Below are 23,115 nucleotides of genomic sequence, written 5' to 3'. Positions count from 1 at the left end.
ATTGTAAGCGAACTTTGTGGGCTCTTTGAGTCACGGAATGAATGTTTTGTATTCTATACCAAAAGTAACATTTTGCCTGCGCCGTCTGGTGGGCTTGATGGTCGAAAACAGCGCTTTAGGTTGGTCACGTGGGGCGTCGATTTTTACGCCGCCTATAGGGAAACCAGGGAACGTCCAAGCTTGAGAGCCCTGGTGGCACTCAACCCGTGCCTTATCGAAACTTAAAAAAAAAAAAAAAACCCTGCGCATAACCAAGCCCCCCTTACCCCCCCCCCCCCCCCCCCCAACGTATGCTAACACTATTCGCCTTAATTTGTTTTCGTTTTTCTGCAGGGGCAAAGCCAAATGGTTGCTCGTATGGTGAGAGCAGTCTTAGTAAGCTTGGGCTGTAGCTTTGGACAGAAATGGTATAGTTAATGACAAAATGAGAGAGAGAGAGAGAGAGAGAGAGAGAGAGAGAGAGAGAGAGAGAGAGAGAGAGAGACAGAGAGAGAGAGAGAGAGAGATTTCGGCAATCTCCCCCTTCCCCCCATCATACGCTGTTAGTAGTATTTCTCGGCACCTCTCGCTGTCTCTAAAGTCCCAGCGAGGGTGAACGAGAGTATAGCTTCAGTGCTACACCCTCGACCCCACTTTAATTTGCCGCGGTACTCAAATATTGTATGGGCTGTGTAAATTACCACAATGCTTAGGAGGTGTCTGGTTATTTGAAGCAGAGGAACCGAAGTTGTTGCTCCGCTGCTCTTCGTGGCACGTACTCACTTGGGGGTTTGGCCAGGTATGGGAAGCTGAAGGGGGGGGGCATGTGGCTGTTTCACAAAATTCACAACTAAAATTGGAAATGTAAAAGTAATAGCATAATGAAAGCATCGCCTTCGAAGCATGTAGGCAGACTGAAGTGGCCCGAAGTATTTGTTCTCTCTCTCTCCGAAGTATTCTGCTTTATTTCTTCGTTAGCATTTATTGAGTAGCTTAGTCATTAGAGGTAGCGGCCAACTGCTACACCAGGGTGGCCAGATTCCTCTCTGAGGGGGAGTGCTGTTTATGTAATAATAGCTTTCCTAGCATGGTTGAACCTTTCTAGTGTAGCCCCTTAGGTATCCGGGATGATGGTTACTTCCAGAGCAGGCAGCACCCCATGCCGGCATGGGTTAAGCATGCACATTCAGAAAGCACGTCCGTGGGGCGAAAAATAAATGAGTAAATCTAAAGTAATGAGGAATAAGCATACCAAGAACGTCTTCCTCAGCTTAGGAAACGAAACGATAGACGTAAAACAATACAACTACCTCGGACAGATGGTTAGTGCTGACCCCAACCCTAAGACAGAAATTCGGCACAGAATAGGCACGTGTTGGGGAGTGCTCGACAAGCACTCCCAAATAATAAAAAGTGAGCTACCTCTGTCACTCAAAAGAAAAATCGACCACCAGTGCATAGTGCCGGCGATGACATACGGAGCTGAAACGTTGCGCCTTACTGAATAACAAGAAAGCACACTTGATTGATTGCAGGGTTTAACGCGCCGACGTAACGCAGGCCATGCGGCCCGCCGTAGTGGAGGGCTCCGGATTAATTTTGACCACCTGGGGATCTTTAATTTGCGCCGAAATCTTGTACACACGGGCGTGCCTGCTTTTCGCCTCCATCAGAAAAGCGGCCGCCGCGGCCGGGAATCGAACCCGCGACCTCGTGCTCAGCAGCGCAACGCCTTAGCCACTGAGCCACCGCGGCGGGTAGAAAGCACACTGGGGTCGGCTCAACGGGCCATGGAACTAATATGTTAGGAATAACACTCAGGGCTAAGAAACGAACTACCTAGATCTGAAAACAGACTATAGAAGATATCATAGTTCAATTAAAGAAAAAGAAATGGACTTGGGCTGGTCATGTGGTGAGACGAACGGACAACCAGTGGGCAATTAGGGTAACAGAGTGAGATGGGTCTAGAAGAAGGGGGAAGGCCATTAATCCAATGGAGGGATGAAATACGGAACTTTGGGGGTAATCTGTGGACTCGAGCAGCGCAGGACAGGAGCGGTTGGAAGTCTATGGGAGAGGCCTTCGTTCTACAGTGGACGTGAGTAGGCTGATGATGATGATCGCGTTTATTGCTGCCTGGGAGGGCCTGCGCCTGTTAGTAGGTTTGCGTTTTTTTTTTTTTTTAAGAGGTAACATGGCGAAAAAGGCTCCGATTTGTTTTATTATCCCAAGTCCCCACACCCCACCCCAATATTTGTTCTAGATTCGGCTATGTCACTAATGGACGCTCGTCCTCAATTGTTAGTTGTACGCGGCCGCATGAAAGGGGCACATGGGTGTTATCTGTCCCAGCGGTTGCCGAATCGGACGGCACTTGAGCAGCCACTCGAATGTTCGAGGCCGAGCACACACAATAGTCTATCTTCATTTATCACTTCTACCCATATATAGGTGAACAATTGCAGCGGTCCGCACCCGTCTAGGCCGTTACGCAAAATTGTACGCGCTTGGATGGGAGTGCTGGACCTATTCGTGCTGACCCACATTCTTCGGGATCGCGGGGATGCGAAAATCTTGGGGTCTTTTTCTCCTGCAAGCTAGGCGGTGAAGCGTACGATGCGGGTTTCTTCCTTTTCTCGTATGGCTCGGCGCTCGCAGTCTCTATAGCTATACTCACTGTTTCCTTTTTTGTATAAAGATAAGCACCCCGCGGAATCCGACAATTTTCAGTTCTGTTTCCAGCTTAGCTTTTTTTTTTTTTGTCTACTCGTTGAGTTCACATTTGTATGTGAACTGAACGAGTAGGCCCGCATGTATGTCTGTAAAGCTTAATATGTCCCACTTTCGCCGCACACGAAAATGCTTATTTCGGCCATATAATGTTTATATTGACCGCCTTTATTGGCCATAAGAATATCTTCTGAGCAATGCGTTTGTGCATGGCTGTGAAGTTGACATTAATGGGGCCAGATGTACAGCAATTCGTAGGAACACACAGGGTTTTATGCGGGCATTTAATGTGAGGCCCTCGGGCGTTCACACTTTGATATCGTACCCATTACATTGCTTCTAGAAAACCATATTTCCAGATGTTACTTTAGGTGAAGTAGTGTCTTTACGTACATGTGTCTTTGCGTACAGTACAATAAGCATCGGATCATTGCACAGCGAGCTCTCCCTACGATGCATGCATAAGACCCGATGTATACCTACCAAACGCAGTACACCGAGCGCTTTTAAAGTCGGCATCACTACTTTACACAAATGCATTGCTGGGTAAACATTTTTCGAAAAAAAAAAAAATCGAGTCTGATACCAAAGTGGGTGGAAGAGTTGGAAAAAGTGGACGCGGCCTTTCGAAGCTTGCACCGGGCGGTGTCTCTTGTATGGCTGACGTTCAGCTGCAAGCATTGCAAAACTGCTGCGTCATGCTCGGTCAGCCCATCTGATACCTCGAAGCCAAAGTTCAGGACTATGGAGTGGCGGCTTGGGTGGATCGCTGAATCCTCCAGGTAGCCCTTGATGCAACAACTGAAGCATCCGTGAAGACTGCCCACACTGATTTGCTGACTATTTGATAATGGACTACGCGCCAAAGTAGATTTTCACCGAGCGGTATTATTGACGCTGCTCTGTAATCACGATTCTCTTCCTTGCGAGGAACAGCGTGTCACATCACCTGCCCCTCATTAACGTTGATGAGCGCTGCGGAGTGCGTGGTGTCTGCTTGTCTGTGAATCATCATCATCAGCCTACCTACGCCCCCTGCAGGGCAAAGGCCTCTCCCATGGATCTTCACTTATCCCGGTCCTGTGCCAACTGCGACCAATTTATCCCCCGCAAACTTCTTGATATCTGTCTGTGAATACACCTTCTTAATCCCTACGAAAGTATATACTAACCGCTGAATTTCTTTGTCTCCTATCTCTCGTACGAAGGAGAGGTTTCCCATGAATAGCTGTCGTCTAACACCCTCACGTGAACGGATGAACGCGTGATCGACGATGTCGCAATTACCAGTAAAAACCTTTGGCTGAGAGTGGCGGAGCAGTACAACGAGTGCTGGCGGAGAAATAAAAAAATTGATAGCGAGGCGAGAGAATACGGGCGCAATGCTATTGTTTCCCGCTCGCCTATATCGTACGCACGGACGAAACAATGCGGCTCGATCCTTTCCCTCCTGGCACCATGATCTATACCCGGATCCCACAATACTGGCCTAATTGCGACGATGGCAAAGCTTTCCGAGACGATTAATCAGGAACCAGCTTTAATTGCACTTTCTGCTGCGCTTTTAGGCTGCCTTTTATTCTGCACGCTTAATTTCTTACCCCGTCCCTCTTGGGTCTTGAGAAGGGAAAAGGTTTGGGCGTGTTGGTTCATAGCCACACACAAAGCAAACGCAGTAATAAACAGAGAATGAGGCGTGGACGCTTGTCCTGTCCATGCCTCGTCCTGTTTTTTTACTGCGCTTGTTTTAGGTGTCCCCCTTGAAACCTCCCGCGCATGTCTAAACTCTAAACAAGGAAGAGGACTTGGAAGCGCGGTGAGACAGGCAATAATGGGAAAGGTGGTAGGCGTCAGCTGTCGAGAGCCCAGAGATAAATGACCCGTTTTATTGAGCTCCGATTACGGGACCGCGTAAGCGCACTGTGTATTGGGGGCGAGAACCGTTCACCTCTGCACGGCATCAGTGTACACCTCGACGTTTATCGGCGCCTGTATTTAGTTAGGCCTAATCGATGGCGTCCGAGACGGGCCTTGCGGCGACGAGCTAAGCGTCCCTATTGTTGCCCCTGCAGTGCACGCCGAGAGCGCGTGCAGTGCACGGCACCAACCCCGGCCGCTATTATCGGTGGACGATTATCTCTCGAATGTGTCGCGTATAAGGAGCGCTGATTTCTCGCAACTCTCTCTCTATATATTTACCTCGAGCTGCCCGTGCAGTTCCTGTACTGTGCGGGCTCGGTCCGCGATACGCGCGTGATCAGATCTCGCGCGCGCTGGTTAAAAGCGGCTTTCAGTATCTTTACGATACGAGATTGGAATCCACCACGAAGCACGCATGCACAATCGGATGGGCTGCATGAACGGAACGATGCGCGTCACGGACATTACTCGCTGACTGTTGCACGGAGTCAGCGGGTAATATAGTGTGGCGACGCACATCGCTTACTTTGCACCGCCCAATCTGTGCGGGCCGACGGCGCGCGCACTTTTTTTTTTTTTATTTCCGATAGCGGTCGCTATCTCCGGCCGAGGTATTCGCGTCCTCTCGACATCAGACGCTCTTGGCAGCGGTTGATCTTCGGTGGGATTGTGCGAATTAGCGTGGTACTGGGGGCAGTACACTCGTCGAGCCACGGTCGTTCGTCGACCTCCGTGTACAGTGCGGCCGCAGAGTGGCCATGAAGACGACGTGGAACTTTGTCCAGTTTGAAATAACTAGCGCTTAGTGCTTCACTCAGCTCCATTCAAGCCTCTTTTTATCAGAAAAAAAAAAACGCGAGAAATATATTTAAGTATTTCAAAATTCGCCCTACCGTGACGTAAGAGGGACGTAATACGGGCCAACAGGCAACCATGATCGGTGTGTGAACTGCACGTTATCCTTCAAGCAATGCGATCAAATCGAACTGGAAGCCTCGCCCTGTCACGTTTATTGGCGTTGGTCGCCGCCAACGCGCGAATAAAATTGTGTGACGTCATGCAGAAATAGCCAGAACGCGACGGGGGGTTGCGACTACTATGTTTTCTTTATACGTCGATTTACTTAGCGCTGTATTTCTTAAATGAATGCTAGTACAAGTTATGTATTTGTTTCGCTTCAAATATGTTTGTTTTTGCTGAACAGTGTTGAAAAGTAGAAGTATGCTACCTATTTAGTCGTTTAGAAATGTTTCTCCTGTACAAACTTGTTGTTCAGGCATTGTTTTAACTTTTGGCCGAGCGGCCGATTCCAAAGGCAGACAGACATACAGAAAGACCAATATTTCCGCGTTTAAGGAGTCCAAGAAGGACTACTATCGCAGTTAAAGTACCTGCGCTGGCGCTGCCCTCTTAGGAGCTACTCTGACGGCGTGCAAGGTATCAGGCGTCAAATTGCCAGTCACGTTATCGGTGCTGCACATTGCCCCTCTTCATCTGTGAACTTGGCGACGTACGTTTCATGTTTGGGCGGACTTTGCGCGACTGCTTATCGCTTGGAAACTCATTGAGAAAGCCGTGCGGCTGTTTGTCCAGCCTTGCTGCGGAGCAACACGAAAACACCAGCACGTCGCTTTCTCCGGGTACATGCAGTGCAACGGGCCCACTGGAGCGGCAAAGCCCTTGGTCGGTCTCGCCAATTACGATATAGCGGCGGCACTCGTAAGCGTTGCTGCTCCGTGCTATTCTTATAGGACGGGCTGCCTGCCAGCTGCATTGGCGATAAGGTTTTATGTGCGATCGTATTTTAGTCTGGCCTAACTATTCCCCTTTGTGTCGTAACTATTGCATTTCTTTGCGTTTTTTTTTTTTTCACTGGTTCTTCGCAATTATTGAGTCGATAACCTTTGTGTTCTCGGCTCTCGTTGCAAGGTAGGGTGCTCTCTCTCTCTCTCTCTCTCTCTCTCTCTCTCTCTCTCTCTCTCTCTCTCTCTCTCTCTCTCTCTCTCTCTCTCTCTCTCTCTCTCTCTCTCTCTCTCTCTCTCTCTCTCTCTCTCTCTCTCTCTCTCTCTGTGCGTGTGTGTGTCATTCGAATACGAAGCGCGCACGCGCAAAAGCTATTCAGTATTGCGTCTGTAGAAAAGAACATGTTCACAGTGAAGCCAACTTTACAGACCTATCCCTGTCCGTTTGACCATACCTTCGTCAGTTCCTTCCATGGCCGCAGGTTACATAACATCCATTTAACCTAATCCCCCCCTCGCCTTTCTTTCTGTTGCAATGCCGTGCAACACCCCTCGAAATGCCGACGTGGAGTATCGCACCTGTGACCTGTGAAGACAACGAATTATAAGTACTTGCGCGCACAAAAGAGCACTTCCCCGCATTCTCCGTGCGATGAGAGACGAGGAGAGCTCAAGCGAGGAGGGGATGGACCGATGTAAGGGAAACCGCAGTGTCAGCCTGCACCACTTTCATTTTCTCTTATCGTGTTTTTTTATTGCAGACTCCCTACCAAGTCACGGTGACCCAGCCATTTTTCCAGGCTAAGTTAGAAGGCGACGAGTGAAGAGGGTGGGGCCAGCGGGGTGGCCTGTACTCACAATAAGACAATGAGTATAGATAAACGTTGTCAGCTGAGATGAAAGTGCGCTCACGCGAGAGACGGGTTCATTCCGTGGAACGACCTTCTCATCTTTTCTTCGGTTACTCTTCGGAATAGTGTCTGTCAGGGTATATATAGCCTTGCCTCGCGAATCGCCTGAAGGATAACGCTCGTGGGTGAGTCGTTTCAACATTGAATGACAGTAATGGGGGCAGCGAAGTATACAATACCAGTAACGACATCCGTAAATTGATAACCGGCGGGTAAATTAAAAATGGGGGGCGCGAAAACGTCCGGTGGTGTTCATTTCTCATGTGGTCTCTCGTGATCTGCCGCGCGGGCCGTGCTCTGTGTTTTTTTTTTTTTTTTTTTTTTCGCGGCCAACTAATCACGTGAGACTGCATGAAAAATCAACTCCGCCGGTAGTTTTTCGGCACGCCCATCGCATTTTTACCCAGTCGGGACGACAGCAAGTTGGCGGTTTTTGTAGATCTGTCTGCAATTACAAGGTATTCCGACATCCCACCTCATGGTCGCTGTGTGCGCATTCAAATGACGTTTGGGATACACAGTACTTAGCGGCTCAGTATAAGGCCTGTTCTGCTGCTGAGCACTAGTATACTAGTGCTCAACCCGTGTATACACGGGTTGGATTCCCGGTCACCGCGGCTTCTTGTTCTACGGGTGAAAGCGAAAGACTATCATGCCCGTGAATACCTAGGTTTCGGCGCAAACAGGCGCCCCTGTGTGGCCTAAATAAGGCGCTCTACGCCTTTGTAGCTTGCGTGTTCTCAAAACTCAAAACTCGAAATTTCGTATATTTTTATTGTCGATTCTGAGGAGAGGAGGGGGGATTTGAAATTGATTCCTCCTCCTGTGGAATCAGTGAGAACGCAGTGCGAAGAATTGGTGTACTCAAAAACGCTCACGCGCACACTGCTCCACTCATCTTCTCCAACCTTACGAGGAGAGTGACTGCGCTTCCCCCACCTTGTTTCCTCCTGACGTTAATTGATGAGGATAAGCGCCACTGCCTCTTGTGGCCGTATCCCGCTGATTTGGCGAGGAGCAGTGCCATCGCACGGTTAGTCACTTGCTCTTCCTTGCTATTAGTTTGTTTACTTTGTTTATTCTGTACCGGTCAAATATCTTTCCTCCCACTACGCCTTATCCGGATGGCATATGGAGCGAGCGGTATGATATTGTGGTGTAGGGAAAACGGGACTAGGGAATACGCGCGCATTACGTACCGGCAAATTTTTAGCTGCTGCGAAGGAACATCGCAATATGTGATTTGTGCGCGTTTCTCTCTCAACACGCACTGCGCAATCGGTGTAGCTTTTAGAGCTACTCTTCGACCACGTCTGGTTGTCGGCGTTCCTCCGTCCGCGACACCGACCGTCTGCGCGAGATTACGCGCTTTGGCAACGTCGGGTTCGTGCATGTATTGCACTCGGCCCACGCTCGTTTTCCCTCCGCGCTGCCGATGTCTGCCTCCAACCGGAAAGCAACAACAAACAGCGTCCACTCGAACTTGAAAGACTCGCGCTGTGCCGCTACTTCTTCTCCCGCCAGATCCCCGTTTGGCGCGACCTCCCGATAAGCCCTGCGTCAGCCGCGAACGACGTATTTATGTCACGCACGGGAGGCGTGATCCCTGCCCACTTAACCAGACATGCACATGTAGTCGTTCCCTAGATAGACGCACGTGCCCCCTTTCGCGGTTCTGCCGGGCAAGCAGTCGTTGACGTCACCCGCCTCCTATCTGGCTCGCGGTTCGTTTTCCTTGCAAACAATCGTTTATCGCGCCGGAGACCGCGGCTCCTCGGGAGGAGTGGCTGGGCCCACCGTCGTCGTCTCCGAGGTGACCCACAGGCGCCAGGATGCGATAAACGCCTCTCCTTATCTCTCGATCTCGCTCCGGGACGCGCATCCATTCTCGTGGCAGGATGCGATGCTTCACTATAGTCACGTGGGAGGATGCGGCCGCTGGTGTGAACCCTTCTTCCGCTTCTTCTGATCATTGCTAGCCAGTGTCTTTAAGAAACAGTTCAGTGGAGGTGGTGCTTGTGTTGTAACTGAGTGTGGAGTATACGCACTCTGGCTCTGCTGTGAAGCTCGTTGGCGGAAGAAGTTCCTGTGACGGAACGGCTTCTTGTGCCCCTAACCGCTGAGGGTAAGTACTCTTTCTTGGCTGACCAGATTTTTGGACCTAAGCGAGTCATGCAGGCTCTCTCTCTCTCTGTCTGTCTGTCTGTGTCTTTTTCGTAAGTTCGTTCTAACAGACTTTGCGCCGAACCACATCACAGTTACGGACTGCCTATTATCTTTATGTCGGTGTTAAAAGATGAACGACAACATGGTGCACGCTAGGGAAAGTCGAGTGGGTCGAAGCAAATCCATCTTTATTTTTATTTTTATTTTTTTGCGCGCTCACTACTCCAAACTCCGCGCTGAAACAGCACTTGAAGATTTTTTTTTTTTTTTCCTTTCTCTTAAGGCTATGGGTGACAAAACGGACGCCTATACAAAAGCGGAATTTTGCGAGTATGCCTTGAAGGAAAGCTGAGTCGACAAGCATTACTAGTTTGTTACAGTTGTTTGGATTTGTCGCATAGTGCACCATTGACAATGATGAAATAATGTCATAACAAATCCAGCCGGGGGAACCGGATAGTGGCACTGTACGTTTTTTTTTTTTTTTTTTTTCATGTTTCTTTGCTTAGCGTTGTTGCTTTTGCTCATATGCCAAAGTCCGGCAACATACCCGGATGGTGGCGCCGTACGTGGGTCGGTTTGTCCTGAATTGTAATGTTGCTGCTGTGAGTATGTAAAAACCGGCAATAAATAAAGAAAAAGTGTCTTGTACAAGGGGCGATCGCGCAGTTACAAACTCGATACGTATCTTTTTGTTTGATCGTAATGGTGCGACGAACAGCTGTCTGCACTGGTGTGCCCAAGTCACGACATACCGCCGGAGAATCTTTTTAAACTCTTTGTTAAACCATCCTACAGCGTTGCGTGGCTTTTCTGTCTTGTATGATCCGCACCAGAGCGAAAAAGAAAAAGCGCGCGGAAACACGTAGATCAGCTGACCTTTTGCCGGATGGTGCACCAGCTGATTTCCGTTCCCGCTGCCGCGCCCGCGGACGTTTGCGCGCGAATGCGCGTGTCGTCCGCATTCGCGTGAATGCGCGCGAACGCGATGCCTGAGGGCAGTGCGTTCGCGCTGGCGGTCGCATGCGCTGTCTGAGGGCAGCGCATGCGACCGCCAGAGATTGTTATTAGCTGCAGTTTCCCACACTTGCAATTTTATGTTTGTATAAGGCAGCGAGTAGCGTGCGAGCGCTCTGCAAGCGACGCCGTATTTATTAAAAGAAGTTCGATGTGAGCTCCCCCGACCCTTGTTTTTATTTTTTTAGCTATTTCTACTTCTAGAGAAGCACTGCGTGCAATAACACCTTATCTGGCCACATTTTTTATGCGTCAGCATTGTTTGGCGTTTTCAGAATTACGTTCGTCCGTCCGTAACGCCTGACGCGATACGCTTCATGAATACGCTATCCATAGGCATATATAAGCCATGCAGTGTGTTTAGCCCTTATTTAACAAAAGGCAAACATACATAGAGATGTACAGTCTTTATCAAAGTTTTCTAGGCCAAGGAAAAAATGCACAGGTCAAACGAAATCTAACTGCAAGCTTACCTCTAGAGCAAGGATAAAACGCTTTATGCCAAGAAGCTGGAGAGCGCACGGTTCTCTCATACCGCCATTAAATATTTTGGCCCCAGTTAAACGTTAAGCTTTTGCTTTGAACTCTTTGTGGCCCAAAACGTTCAGCGTGGCCTAGAAACTTTCGACAAAGAGCGTACTTGCGGAGAAGATCGAGCTCCTCGGAAAGAATGCTTGCGCACTATCTGACAATTCCCTCTCTGCAGTTTCTACGACGTTTTTGTCGCTGTGTTGTGCATGTGACTTGAACATGGAGAAGAATCACTGCCGTCGGTTGAGAGGACGAACGTGGGCGAGTGTGTCTCAAGCGCGCTGTAGTTTGGCATTCGGGTTGGTTGGAAGGTTTCGGTCGCTGTTTCACTGCGCCTGTATGCGCGCCATCGAGCTGGGTATTTAGTTATGAGTTGTCACCCTCCGTATACAATGTGTTTCGAAGAAGCACCCTCTCATGTCGTGACTTTGTGTCGTCATTCTCGACCGCCTTATCCAGAGCTTAACCAGAGCCGCGCGGAAGCCGGAAGACCGCTTCTGGTCGTTGACCAGGGTCCCGATAAACACGAGGCGCACGTGCCAGCAACACCTGCCCTGACAGTTGCCGTTGGCCAGTCTCGGCGGGAGCACTGGGCGTCGTCTCATACCTGCGTTGAAGAAAGAGAAAAGGTTCACCTCTCGCCGAAAGGAAACGCTACGTACAGGTGCCGTGAAAAGTAATTGAAACACGGTCTCGTAAATTTACAGGAATTTCTTCTTCCAGAAACTGCCTGGCTGCATTGGTGTCATCCCTAATAGAAACGGAAACTGCCTGGCTGCATTGGTGTCCTCCCTAATAGAAAAGGCTTCCTGTAAACCGGTAGCGGCTGTCATAAAGCTAGTGAGAGAAATGTTTTGTGATATGCATACATCCTTGTTCAAATTACTTGTGACGGCACCTGTACGTCGCGATGTTACGCACAATCTCCTTTTCACCCGCTCGTTCACAGGACATCCTGGACTGAGGACGTCTCCCGCGCGAGTGAATAGCGTCACCGTCTTCCGTTTTGCTCAGAGTAAACGCTCATTCCGTCTCCTAGCTAGTAAGGGGTGGATTGTGACGATGATGTGGCAAATCTGTAGTCATTCGGAGCCAGGCCAACACCAAATTTAGTTTCGTTCCTCTTGGGGTAAAACCCGATATCTCCAGATTATTCCCCTCACCCCAGCCAGCAATGTGTGTAAACATTGCTTAAACTGGATTTCTCCCCGAAAAGTGTATGTGTGGTAACTATGTAAGACTGCAGCCGACACGAAAACTTATTCTGGCGGAGTGAAAATGCGCTAGAGACATCTAAATCAATAATTTGTGACCCAAGAGCAAATATGTATCCGTGGTGGATACGTTTATCATTACGATACATTTGTGTGTGCGCGTGTGACAGCGTACAAAAAACCTTTCTTGCAAGTTTCGGCAGCGCATGTTTGAAAGTAATTGCGGAAGCATTGAAGATAAATCTAAATAAAAAAATATAAGCGCCGGCCTCTGGTGATAAGTGAATGGATGACTCAGATTGTATGGGTTCGATAACTTTGATTCTCGCGCAATTTCCGGGCGTCTTGCTTACAGTACCTGCCAGGTTTTGCGTCTATCCTAGTTGGCTTTCCCTGCAGTCCGGTGTGACCTGCGCTGGCAGTTCGCTGCTCGTGACGAAGCTCCGTTCAACGCGTTGTGTTATAGGGCTACTAGTTCCTAATTGTGGGGTCGAATCTTGCAAATCGGTGGCGCACAATTATCTGCGCGCACACGCTCCTGTAGAATCCCGGTACATGCATCCGCGTGCAGAGTGATAACGGGGCTACAGGCTTTGTAAGCCCGATAAGCGGGGAGTTTTTTTTTTAATTGTTGATGATGATTGCTATTGGTTTCCCCTTTGTAGCGGGGTGATGACGTGTCATCTTACCAAAAAGGACTAATATACCTATGTTTTATACTCTTGTCTTAATACTAGCGCTGCTTAGGGCATGCACAAAAAACTTATTAGGCACAAAATACTTTTTTTTTTTCTCAGTTACAAGTGGTAACTGTCCTAAGCAATATTATTCCCCTCTCTGCTTTTCGTCCACCAGCACTCTAATCTTCTTTTCGTCGCCTCGGCAGCCTTGAAGTTAACTTCCTCTGTGCTACCCTTTAATCCTAGGGCTTCTGGAAGCCGAATATTTCCCTCATGCAGATTTGGATGGATATCTTCGCATTCTAACACTATGTGCCGCATAGTTTCTGTTTATTTTCCGCAGACCACGCATACCCCATCATTTTGTGAATACTTCCCCACAAAGCTCTTAGTTCGCAAGGATCCTGCTCTAGCCTCAAAAAGCAAAGCACTGCCCTGGGAATTATCGTAGAAATTTTCCTTTCTGATGTCCGATTTCTCAGCCCTGTACATCTCTAACGACATCTTAGCTTCCATTTTTTTCTCTCCATTTATTCGTTTCCGTCTGCCTTGCCTCTTTTTTGGTTAGCTTGGCTGTTTTGGAATATTTAGTATGCGTGGCCTGTGATGCTTCAGCGGGACGTGCCCGCACCTGGGTGCCTTGCAGGAAAGCTCTTTGTTGAGAAAGGGATTTTAAGCCAAGCAAACGTTACTCCAGACCAAACCCAGAATTCGCATCGTAGAATTAAGCTTACCTTCAAGATCGGTTTAGGTCAAGCCAGCGCCTCGTGCGCTTGCGCAGTCAAGGTGTCTAAACGCTCGTTTTTTTTCTAAAAAGAGGGAACCGGAAAAGATAATGCAGTGATGCAAAGCTGGAGAGGCGGAGCTGGGGGGTCGATCTAGCTTCCTCCGGTTTTGCTAGGCTTTGCCGAGTTTTGTTAGGTTTCGCGATGTTCTTGCTAGGCTAGGCTAAGCGTTGAGGGGCGAGACCAAGTTTAAACTAATTTTACAGTGCCGTTGCGGTTGCGCTGCTGAGCACGAGGTCGCGGGTTCGATTACCGGCTGCGGTGGCCGCTTTTCTGAAGGAGGCGAAAAGCAAAAACGCCCGTGTGTACGAGATTTCGGCGCACGATAAAGATCCCCAGGTGGTCAAAATTAATCCGGAGCCCTCCACTACGGCGCGCCTCGTCGCCTGCGTTGCGTCGGCGCGTTAAACCCCACAATCAAATCAGTGCCGTTGCGGTCGGTCCCCCACAGTGACAGCGGATAACTGGAGGGAAGAAGCTAGGTCGACCCCAGCTCCGCTGTTTGCCGAGCCTTGCACGCGCGCTAGTGCTCCCAATTTCTTTTTGCGTTTTAGTAGCCAAAGGCTATCACCTTTCTATAATATATTACCGTATATATTCTATATATTCCCGTACACTCGAACAGGCGCTAAAGCCGGCTTCACTGTAATGATACTCTATCTGCGGTGGTGCACCCTTTACAGGCGGCGCAGTTTTTTTCTTGGCTTTTTTTTTTGCTAACGCCACCGGACCAAGCTGAAGCTTAAACAGCTGCGCTGTTAAAAAAAGGCACTCAATTTCCTCTGATCAGTAATAATTTACACACAGCTTCCGGGGTGTACACCCGGCTTTGTTCCTAGAGCAGCCACTTTTTTATAGCACACACTTGTCACTATGTTTTATTAGTTTTTCATTTGCCATGTACTCGTTCACAACTGCAAGGGAAGATAATGGCGCGGCAGATTTCCACGTTTCTTCGAGTGAATAATGTTGACTGACTTGCTCAGCTCCGCTCGTTAGGCGGATCCGACGCTGCGAAGTCGAAAGAGTCGGATACAGTGGCAATACCTGCCAACTCTCCCGATTTGCTAGGGAGACTCCCGATTTTTGGCCTATCTTCCCGATTGTACGGAAAGTCATGTCTCCCGAAAAAGTGCCCCAACCACGCCTCGAAAAAAGAAAACGCAAGTAGCACCGCCGTATCATAATTGCCATCATGAGTAAGGTGCCCATTCCAAACCAGCGGAAGTCCCAAACAAGCAATTTCAGTTCAATGAGCGTGTAGGCCTTTTTTCTAGCTCGGTTAGCAACATGGCAATTTTGAAGCCGAAGAAGTAATTGCAGATTTACGTGTGTTGTGCCACTCTGGAACGATGAACACTTCGAATTTTGCGCGATGTGTGCGTGCAACGTGAGTGTGGCGCACGGCAGTAAAGCGATATAAAACTGCATATAAAACCAAGCACCGTAACTTTGTTGGCGCCGCTGAGAAGCAGGGTACCGTGGACAATTTCTTGGTCAACAGCAGTATCATATTGAATGTGTTTAGTTTGCAGGTTGTGACGTTGAAATAAAAGCTGATGGTAGCCTTAGCACGTCACGCATGCAGCAAAAATAGTCCCCCCCTCCTTCTCTTGCAGCCAGTTTGCCTATTTTCGACATCCCCAGGTTGGCACGTATGCAGTGCAGTTTAATACCCTCCTCTCCCGGCGGTCTTTGCAATGTTGCAGTCAAAAAACGATTCCCCCCCCCTCTCTCTCTCTCTCTCTCTCTCTCTCTCTCTCTCTCTCTCTCTCTCTCTCTCTCTCTCTCTCTCTCTCTCTCTCTCTCTCTCTCTCTCTCTCTCTCTCTCTCTCTCTCTGTCCTTGCTTCCGCCAGCGACGACGAAATTACAACACCGCCGGCTTGTCCAAACTGTCCGTCCTTCTTAGGTCCCAATTTGTTTTCCTTAGACGCGATTGTGGCGCACTTCTTGCGAGAAACACTGCGCGCTGTCAACTCGCGTGTTTCCGCCGCGAGCCCGATTCTTGCCGACCACCTTCCGCCCTTCCCGTTGCCTTCGCCGTGGCGTAATTACACTGCACGTCGTAGCTTCGCGCGACTCGGCACTGGGGAAAGATCTCGCGTTGCATCTTCCGACCGGGGACCGCCGTGGCGACGGTTATTGGAACCTGACCAACTAAATCACGCGAAATTGGGCGGATGTCGCGAAGTCGAGCTAACGCGTTTTTGTGGGTGCGTGCGATACGGCCTCGTTACCGAGTTGGTCTTGGTTGAGGTTGTCTGCGGGGAATAGGGAATTGCGGCGCTTATAGGCCCGGTTACGCGCTTTACTTTGTGGGAAGGGACGCCCTTGCTGAACGTCTTCCGATCATTTATCTTAGATATAAGGAAGCGCTGGAAACTATCTTCGCGGGAACGACTGCTTGCCGCAGGCAAACGCTACTTTTAGCGCACGAAAATCGTCCTCCTTCTTAGTTTCTCTTCGGCTTCTTGAGACGGAGAGGAAATGCTTCCACGTTCAGCCTGGCATTTACAGAGGGATGTGATTTGTCTTGTTAGCGCCGTGGCGTAGGTTGATGCACAAATTCGTTTTAATGTGTTGTTTGTGTTAGTGTTCTTCGCGTTGTAGTAGTTCAGAACTCTGTTATAGATCGGAAAAGGGGGTGTATAGTTCCGTAGTCCAGGAGGGGAGGTGGCGATTTGGCAATCTCTGCCCTATATATAAAGACGGTGCTCACCTGGGAGCCCAGGTGAGCGCTGGTCGTCCGGTTCGTCCGCAGCTTCGGAATAAGAAGAGGTGAGAAAAGACGTTGAAGGGCTTGTTTGCAAGGACTTGAAAGTCCTGAAATTATTAGACCCTTGAAAATCTCTGAATGTTATTGATTTACCTTTTATAATAATCCTGAAGGCAACGTGGGGCTACGTAACGACTGAGTGGGAGTGTATTTGTTACTTGGTTTATCTTCTTTAGGAAATAGAAGTTTACATTTTTTTAAGCACTGTAAAAGTGCGTGTACCGTGTAACTCCAACAACCAATGATGAGAGATCGTCGAAAAAGGAAATGTCGCTGGAAACCATCATTTTGAGAACGGGACGGGTCTGTTAAAACGGTGGTTCCAGTGATTTTTCCGTTCTCGACAATCTCTGATCACTCCTTGTACCCCTGAACATGAATCTTCGTTTAGAGTTATAATAGGCAATGTCCTTGAAAATCCACACATAGTCTTGAAAGTCTCTAAAAACCTTCGAATTTTTGTCATTTAAACCAGCACGCACCCCGTGAAACCAAAATTTGTATTCTGCATAATATTTAGTTGGATATCGGGGCCGTGTGAACCCGCACATTTACCACTTCGGAGCACAACACATTCTTGCCACCAGTATCTTGGTTACAGAACTTGCTATTGTATACGTTCCTTTATGATTGTCTTGGCGTTCTTTGACGAGCTCGCTGCTTTTGCGCCACAAAACTACACATACGGGCGCTTACGTGCGAATTTTTTCCTCTGGGCAATTGCGCACTTCATATATGCTGATGATGACGTTAGTGTGGCTTCCGATGTTGTCGCTGCTGACGTTTTCATGTTATCGCGTGGCTCATGATTGGAGCAGTGAGAAAGACGGGCTAAAAGCCTCAGCTTACGAGTCTTATCCAGCGGCCGTTGGCTGGACGGAATGTTTCGTTATCCTAAATAATCTGTCGTTACGCGAGGTGTGGAGGAAAGACCCCACTCGGTTTTATCCGTCCCAAAACGGGGTTTATGCGTGTCCCAATCTACCGCACTTAACAGCGATAAGCGGCATGGAATGGGGCCGTTTTTATCGTTAACAAGAGGCGAGTAGCGCGCCCGTAATTGTTCTCGTCTCTGCACCGTATCCCTAACGTTACAGCTCGCCCTAATTTGGGGGTAATCAGGGGCACTTAATTTTTATAGAAAAAAAATAAAAACGTTAACACCCTTTTTTCAAAACCGTGCGACTGCTCCGTTTCGAAATCTACTTCTAAATTGACCCCGGCTTTCGTATGCGCTAGGACGAAAAATGGAAGTGAGACGATGCTCGAATCGGGACCGAATTTCTCGGGGAAACTCCTGCAGACGTGAAGTATGTTGAAAAGAAAATTGGGTACATTTTGTCGGTGGGAGTCGAACCCGGGACCTCCGGAGGGCAAGACGAGCGCGCATCCCCAACACCACCACCACAAATCGCTGACGTTGGTTGACTAAAAGCGGACTTCGCGAATGTCTTGTGACCTTCGATTTAGACGTGTGTTAGACATGCATTGATGCCTACATAAGTAATTTGAGCATGCTAATTGCAGAAGCAGCAATTGGGCGTGTAGAAAGTAGGTTTTCACTAAATGCCCTTAAGGTACGTGCTGAGTCATAGTAAAAGCGCGAAGGAGAAGACTGAAAGGGAAGCATGATGATGATGATGAGAGGGCACGTACGTTCGGCAATTGGGCGCTAATGCTTTCGCATTCACTGCGTCAAAAGGGGTGCTGAGGTGTCCTTGCAATAATTTTTCTTCGTACTAACTCAACCTTCCAACACACGGCCTACGCGTTATCGGCTGTGAGCCTCATAGAAGTAGTGGTCCTACGAGCTGAGAATCCCTAGCGTAGGAGTCTAGTAGCGTGCATAGACGATATCACCCTCCACCGATATAGCACGCCAAGTGTACTGCTGCGTGCTAACCAAGCAGGGCAGACTGCAAAAAAGTCCGCTTCGCTGAAATCAAGAAAAGTCCAGGCTAAACTCGGGTTTTGCACAGAGTAGAAAGAGTGACAAAATTCTCCCGATAAAAGAGCCTACACGCTTATCGCATATAGGCAGGATTCGTAACAAACTTGTGTTGCGAGCGGCCGATGTTGGCGGCAGGTACACAAGTTTTCTATACGAATCCTAACTTTGCTTACTTGTCAACACTTTGCGCTGCTTTTGGTGGTCGCCACCACGGAGAATATGTCGTGAGAAAGGAAGTTCAGCGGGGTGGAACTGTGGGTACGGACAAATTTTTTCGCCTCACCAAGGCACGCGTCACGTTCTCTGATAACGGCTGAAACATGCGGAGCGGGTCCGCGGTGCACTTCAAGTTATCGTTATCTGTGGTACGACCCGCAGCGCCACTGATTTCGGTCTGGTTAAAGGGACACTGAAGTGATATGTAAACATTGCTGGATTACTTGCGCAAATTGTAGTCCGGAGTCCCCAGGCCATGTTTCGACCACCCTGGGCGCGTTTACGCGATTTTATTTAGTAGAAAAATTAATTCGAAAATGCTGTCCTCCTCTCTTTACGCTCGCCCATTTTCTGCGGCGTTTTCGCGTGACGTCGAGAGGAGCCGAGCTCGCAATTGGCTGCGCTACTGCACGGCTCCCCGGCCTTCAGACAGAGTCAGTCGGCCCAGCGTTTCGTCCGCCGGCCGCCGACGAGTCGTCGCAATTCGTTCGCTCAGTTGAAACGAAGCCAGGACACGTTTGTGAATGGAAGAATCTGCCTTTCTTTACTTGGTTAGTTTGTACACTGTATCTAGCTCCAAGTCAAGGTCGCTTCACACAAGCGCTGCACAGGCGCACATGTGACGCTTCGCTGACTGGTACGCCAGTAGGAAAATATAAGGCCTCTTGAAGGCGGGAGAAGAGTCAGCGAAGTCAATATAGGTACTAAGGAAATAAAATCAACTGATATTTTACCGTACAGCGTAAAACTAGGGTGCGGGAAGCAATTTTTTGCGCTGGGCGAACAAGCACAGCGGTCAGCAGCACGACTACGCATCTGCGAACGCTTTACCGTCTACGAAATGCAATTGCTAGACGTGAGCTATTGTGGAAACTCGGGCGACGCTTACTGCACGAGCGCAATACAACAAATAGTCACCGAAGCTGCTTGAAATGCCAAAACTAAATAAAAGTGTAAACTCGTTGTACAATATATACCCTATATTACCAAAGGCAGCGGAGCCCGCCCCGTGGCCGAGTTGTCTGGGGCGCTAAGAATGTCACCGCAAGTATTTTGCAAGTCACGAGTTCGAATCCCCGCGGGTACGTGCTTTTTTTTTAAAGGCGATAGTCTTTCTTGGTTTACTTCAACCCAGAAATTTTGGTCTGGCTGTATGTCTGTCCGTCTGTCTGTCTGTCTGTGACTCGATTCAGCCACCAGGCCAAAGTAAAACAATGCCTGCGCAATAGTCTTATATAGTCACAGTTAAATGAGCCCGTCTATGTCCGGTGTAAGGTCCATACTTGTCAATATTGTTGAAGAACAACAAGACATTACGCATATATAAGACAACAAATTAATACAGAAGTGATATTTGCAGCGTTCCTTTATAAAAATCGTACATGTTTCATTTTGGTGAGATTAAATACTTCATCAACTGAAGAAAAAAATATCACTCCGCCGTCGCCTGCTGTCGCCCGCGCCATATAGCTTCTGGCGGCATTTGAAGAAATCAAGTGGCAAGAGTTACGAAAGGTTCCACTAGATATGTTCCGCGTTCTGCTTGGAACGCACGTGGACTAGGGAAACGCGGTTCTATAAACGTCGAAGTAGGGCGCCTCGATCCACACGCGTCTTCGCCGTACGGCAGCGTTGGCATCGAGACACCTGGTTTGGAGCAGTGGAACGCGGGAAATTTAGAATGATTTAAGCAAACCTTTGGCGTCTTTACCTTAGGAGGAGCGCGACGCAACTCGAACAACATGAGAGGTGAGCGGGAAAGCGAAGGGAGGCATTTACTTGGCAAAAGTCGATAAAGACTATCGTCTTTTGACGACATTTGCAACGAAAGGAGCAGATACGCGGCCATTTTTTTTTTTTTTTTTTTGTAAGTTAACTTTTTCGTTTTCCGCCGATGTTTTCTATATTGAGTTCACCTTTTTTGGGCCGCAACGTTCATGGCTCCACGAACTAGTTCACAAAACGCGCGCAGGCTGGCACTGGCGCGCTAGCCAGTTCTCGTTGGCGTGCTGTTGCCATAAGCACCGACTCTTGCAGGCAGTGGGCACAGGCCAGAATGAACAGACTCTTGGCCTGGTGCGAACACGCTTTTTACGATACAGGCATGAGGGAGGCAAGCTCCAAATATGGGGGGAAAAGCGCATGACATTTGGGCGTCTGCGGGTACGCGGAGGGCGTTCATGCACTGCGTAGGTCTCGGCTAGTGAATTCTACGATTCCAAGCCGTCCTGGGAGGCTTATCTTTATGCATTTTTACAGCTGACAACATGGCAGAAGCGCGGTACGATGATTACTGAGTTATTGAGAATGCCCATCCAACAACGCCACCGGTTGTGTTTTACAGAACCGAAACCGAAACTTGTTTGGTTGCTCACCTTGGGCATCGTCCAATCACGGTGCCCGCTCCTCCCAACGTCACAGCTTTAGTTGGTGCGGCCGCCGCAAACCGCGCATGGTAGTTTTTCTTCTTTCGCGCTTTGTAAAATAATTACCGATTTGTCAACCGGATAAACGATGAAAAGTGTGCTAATTTGAGCCAGTCTACGCAGTGCAAGCAAAAACGGGAGCTTGACAAATTCACTTCAGTGTCCCTTTATTAAGCGGTTAACAGGACTTGCTGTGGGTATCAATGTTTCAGTGTACACGAAGCACAAGCTAAAGCTTCCTGTTGAAGTGGTTGCCTGTGTTTTTAAACGCGAGCTTGAGTGTTCGAGCCGGTGTACTTGGCTCCAAGCTTGCATTTATAGTGGAGCCTCGGTGATTCGAACTCCGAGGGGACGGAAGATGTGTTCGAATCAACCAGAGTTGGAACAGTGGCGGGGTTCATTTGATTAGCTGTACAGCGCACAACACCGATGTTAGAAAGGCATGCGCGTAAAGTATGCTTTCCTGCACAATTGGGAGCACTACGTTCTGCGCAAGTATACTGCATACGCAATCGACAGCGATGGTCACCCAGAGAAGGAGGCGCGCACTTCTGGCCGAGCTCGTGGTGCGCACGTAACACCCACACCTCGAGAATAGCTGTACAGTCGAACCTCGATGTAACGAGTGGTGTCGGGACAGCAAATTAGTTCGTAATATCCGATATTTGTTGTAAGAATAGAGGAAAAAATCGGCTGTAACAAATCGACAATCTGGCTCGCGCAAAAATACTTGATACCTAATGCATTTTTTTAAGGCTTCGAACCCACTATAAACAACGTAACCCTTATCGTTCTCGTTGTTGCATTCCGAGCTCAATGAACCGGAACATGAGAACGTGAAATTAAAACAGAACAAAATGCAATCGACAAAACAGGCCTTCGTCCTTATGTATTTGATGAAGGACGTTATCGTTGTCTGGTTGCTACTCACAGGACTGAGCAGCATGGAGTTTCCCAGTGTCCACAAACAAAATGGCCTTTATACTTCTGCAGTTTCTGACGACGGGTTTTTTTTCGAAGCAGCTTCTCAGGCCCCTGGTCAAATATTTCTTCGCTATATCCAATACCGTGCGCGGCCGTCACAATTTCAGTTTCGTTATAAAAGAATAAGTGTCATTGGAAGCGCGACCAACCAGTTCGTGTTCTGTTCGCTGTAGCCGATAATTCTCTATATCAATGTTCGTTATAACGAGGTTCGACTGTAGGAGTTCATGAAAACACTTGTTCGGAAAAATGCATTCGCATTGGGATTGTGGTTTTACTAAAAGCACACTGTAAAAGGATTTACACCCTTACGGGTGTAAATGGTGTAAATCTCTGTCTATAACTAGCACCCTTACACCGTAGCATAAAAAAAAAGAAAACACCTTTTATGGTGTTTTATCGTTTATGCACCCTCACACCTTAGCAAAAGCGCTAGAATACACCCTTTTAAGGGTGTTTTATCGTCAATTACACAGTTTCAAATGGTGTTTTTCTTTGTTTTGGGGGTGTTCTTCTTTTGTTTTTCGATAGGGTGAGGGTGTTAGTTATAGACAAAGAGGACGTAAATAATTTTACAGTGTATTCGGTACGGACGAAAAATCTTTTTCGAATTAACCGTGGCGCGTCCATGGGTTCGAATGAGAGTTTCTCCCCATTCAAATGCACGTCACTTTGCCGGGCCGGTCCAAATTATCTTTCGATTCGAATTATGCGACTTTGAATTAAAGAGGTTCGACTGTATAACCTATGCGGAGCAATCGCGCCATGAGAACGATCGCGAAACAAGGAACATAGTGCGCGCCCTCTTGCGCCGCTATCGCGATCAACACCTGTCACTTTTACTGCTGGTCAAACACTCGAAATCTTGTGTATGCCCTCGTACGCGCCCAATGTTCAAAGGGTTGCCGTCGAGTCATAAAGTGGACGCGTTCAGAGCCGACTCAGTCGATCTACAACCCACCAAATGTTGTGTCCACAGCAAGCCGGGACATTCTGTTCTCGTTCTTGTTGGTTTACATGGCCACTGCCTCCTCCTCCCTGTAAAATGTACTTTCTGCTTGACACGTTCACGTATATACGCTG

At 48.5% G+C, this 23,115-nt stretch overlaps 1 protein-coding gene across 4 annotated transcripts in view; it reads left to right on the top strand.

Annotated features, from left to right (window-relative positions):
- Napi-iii (Na[+]-dependent inorganic phosphate cotransporter type III) overlaps positions 1-23,115 on the top strand; it is a 94,882-nt gene that overhangs the window by 18,108 nt on the left and 53,659 nt on the right. Inside the window, exon 1 of one of the 4 annotated variants that reach the window (XM_077703886.1) lies at positions 9,128-9,410. The exons of the other annotated variants lie outside the window; for them this stretch is intronic. The gene's annotated coding sequence lies outside the window, so the exon portion shown is untranslated. Of the gene's footprint in view, positions 1-9,127; positions 9,411-23,115 lie in introns of those variants that run through there. 4 annotated transcript variants of the gene reach the window in all.

The sequence above is a fragment of the Haemaphysalis longicornis genome, unplaced genomic scaffold (assembly GCF_048455015.1).
Source record: "Haemaphysalis longicornis isolate Haplotype H1 unplaced genomic scaffold, Haemaphysalis longicornis Haplotype H1 scaffold_3, whole genome shotgun sequence".
Classification (NCBI taxonomy): Eukaryota; Metazoa; Arthropoda; class Arachnida; order Ixodida; family Ixodidae; genus Haemaphysalis; species Haemaphysalis longicornis.
This window is presented reverse-complemented; position numbering and strand designations above follow the sequence as displayed.